The sequence below is a fragment of the Chrysochloris asiatica genome, unplaced genomic scaffold (assembly GCF_000296735.1).
Source record: "Chrysochloris asiatica unplaced genomic scaffold, ChrAsi1.0 scaffold00267, whole genome shotgun sequence".
Classification (NCBI taxonomy): domain Eukaryota; kingdom Metazoa; phylum Chordata; class Mammalia; order Afrosoricida; family Chrysochloridae; genus Chrysochloris; species Chrysochloris asiatica.
The window spans coordinates 1,616,189-1,619,704 of record NW_006408785.1 but is presented as its reverse complement, the minus strand read 5'-3'; positions in this window follow the sequence as shown (position 1 = coordinate 1,619,704).

The following is a 3,516-nucleotide window of genomic DNA, read 5'->3' as shown; positions in this document are numbered from 1 at the left end:
GGTTAAGTGGCAGGCCATTTTTATGGTGTTTTGTAGTAAATTCTGTAAAATACTTAGGATTTGTTTGTGACCCTTTTTGTAAGAAATTATTGATAATATGTTGTATTTGTACTTAAGTCATTCCATCTTTCACGGTGAATTTTAAAAGTAACTGTTGACAGACTTCAGTGATGTGGACACTGTGACTCAGGTGGGACAAGTTGCTGATGGCTGATCACTTCTTGCTTCTCATGATATATGTTTCTGTATGTTGCTGACTTGTTGGGTAGCTAGTAAGATTATACAGTTGATAAATAAATGTGTACAGGATCCTTTTGCTATAAAGTTGGTTATAACTTATAACTTGATCCAAGTGTTAAACAATTGGGGCTGTTCAGTCTGAATTAACATCACTGTGATATAATGTGGGCTTTATTTCACTGGTGAAGAGATGCAAGTCTTAACCACAGTGTACCTTACAGCTTCCTTAAAAAAAAAAAAAAAGTAAACCTAGCAGCTATAGAAACCCCTATGTACATTTATAATAGCTACTTTTTATATTGTAGTGTCAACATTTTACAATGAAATGTTTTACATTCACATGTGCTGGGGGTCTTGTCATTCAGGTTCATGTACTCTAGATTCCGGTTGGTTTGCCTCTTCTAGATGCATTTGTTCTCATAGCAGTGAAATGCTCTGCTGCCACACTCTCCCATGCTTAAGTCCTCATTGTACCACATGTTACCTAACCCACTAGTGGACAATGCAGACACTAACGGGGGATTTTATATATTAGGACTCTAAGCTATCTAATACCAATGATTCATACCTGCATCATCTGTTAGCTAATCTTCAAAACTAGTTAGTGTGCTGCTTTTTGTTGTGTTGTGCTTGGTCTCCTAACTAGGTTGAATTTTTTTCTCTACAAGGAGGAACCAATACTGAAGTTCTTTTCCTTGTGAAGTCTGTGTTTTTAAAACCCTTATTTGGACTTGCTGTTGGGAAGGGAAACATGGCTGCAGCTTCTTGTGCCCCTGCCAACTACTAGGGATATTGTGTTAGGTGACATCTAGTATAGTGGCCTAGAAAACTCACTTTAACAGAAGTGGCCTTCAAAGTGGTTTTAAAATTTGTCCTTCTACTGAAGTTTTTAGGTCAATTACATATGTTGGTTATTCAACTATGCAAAAAACACATAATCATCCTGTTGTTATTGTTAGGTGCCATCAAGTAGGTACTGATTCTTGACAACACTATGCACAACAGAAGGAAACACTGCCTGTTCCTGTGCCAACAATCATTGCCATGTTTGAGCCCATTGTTGCTGGCGCTGTGCCAATCCATCTCAATGGGGTCTTCCTCTTCTTATCTACCCGTCCCCCTTTACCAAACATGGAAGCCTTCTCCAGAGAATGGTGCCTCCTGATCATATGTCCAAAATACAAGAGATGAGTCTGGTCTTCCTGGCTTCCAAGGAGCATTCTGGCTGTATTTTTCCCAACAAAGATTAATTTATGCTTTTGGCAGTCCATGGTACTTTTAATATTCTTCTCTAACACTGTTACTCAAATGCACCAATTCTTCTATGGTCTTCCTTACTCACTGTCCAACTTTCACATGCATATGAGGTTACTAAAAATAACATGGCTTGGGTCAAGCACACCTTTGTCCTCAAACTGACATCTTTGCTCTTCCACATTTGAAAAGGGGAATTTTGCAACAGATTTGCCTAATGCTATGCTTCGTCTGCCACTCATCTGTCAGTTTGTTATACTGTACTGGCTTGTGAGTTGCTGTGATTCTGGAAGCTATGCCACAGGTGTTTTAAATACCAGCAGGGTCATCCATGGTTGACAGTTTTCAGATGAGCTTCCAGACCAACACAGACTAGGAGGAAGGAGAGATGAACTACTTCCGAATATTTAGTCACTGAAAACTTAATGAGTACCTGAGAAACACTATCAGATATAGTGCCAGAAAATGAGCCCCTCAGGTTGGAGGGCACTCAAAATGCGACTGGGGAAGAGCTGCCTCCTCAAAGTAGAGTTGACTGTGATGACATGAATGGAGTAAAGCCCACAGGAGTCAAGCCTGCAGGACCTTCATATGAAGATCTCAAAATGAAGAGAAACAGCTGTAAACATCCATTGAAAATTGGAACATGAATCTAGAAAAATTGAAAATTGTCAAAAATGAAATGGAATGTGTAAACATCAATATTTTGGGTATTAGTGAACTAAAATGGACTGGTATTGGTCACTTTGAATCTGACAACTACATGGTGTACTATGCCAGAAATGACAAATTGAAGTGGAATGGTGTTGCATTCACTGTCAAAAAGAACATATCAAGATCAGTCATGAGGTACAACACTGTCTGTGATATGGTAATATCCATGTGCCTACAGGGGGCTGTGGGTTAATGCACCATACTGCAAAGCCGTTTGAAATGAAAGGTTGGGGGTTCAAGGTCACAAGCTGCTCCTCTGAAACCCTATACAGGGTCGCTATGGGTCAGAATTGACTCGGCACTTAACAACAACAACAACAGGGAAGCCCAGTTAATACCACTATTATTCAAATTTACGCACCAACTACTAAAGCCAGTAAGAATGAAATAGAGGAATTCTACCAAGTTTGTCAATCTGAAATAGATCAAACGTGCAATCAAGATGTATTGATCATTACTGGTCATTGGAATGCAAAGGTTGGGAACAAACAGAAAGGATCAGCAGTTGGAAAATATGTCCATGGTGATAAAAATGATGCTAGAGATAGCATGATAGAATTCTGCAAAGTCAATGATTTATTCATTTCAAATATCTTCTTTAGACAGCAAAAGAGACCACTATACACATGGACCTCGCCAGATGGAATACATAGAAATCATATTGACTACATCTGTGGAAAGAGATGATGGAAAAGCTCTGTATTATTAGTCAAAACAAGTCCAGGGCAGAATGTGGAACAGACCATCAATTGCTCATATGCAAATTCAAACTGAAGCTGAAGAAAATGAAAACAAGTCCACGAGAACCAAATATGACCTTGAATATAGCCCACCTGAATTTAGAGATATCTGAAGAAATTATTTGACACATTAAGCACTAAAGATGGAAGACCAGAAGAGTTGTGGATGACATCAATAACATTATATACATATAAAGCAAAAAGTCATAAAGTATACAAGAAAGAAAGAAAAGATCCAAATGGATGTCAGAAGAGACACTGAAACTTGTTCTCCAGTGTAAAAATGCTAAAGTAAATGTAAAAATGAGGAGGTACTAAGAGCTGAACAGAAAATTTCAAAGGTCACCTCAAGAAGACAAAGTCAAATATTCAATGAAATGTGCAAAGCTCTGGAATCAGAAAACCAAAAAGGAAGAACATGCTCAGCATTTCTCAAGCTGGGGGAACTGAAGAAAAAATTCAAACCTCAACTTTCGTTATTGAAGGATTCTCTGGGCAAATTATTGAATGATGCAGAAAGCATCAAGAGAAGATGGAAGGAATACAGAGAGTCACTGTACCAAAAGGA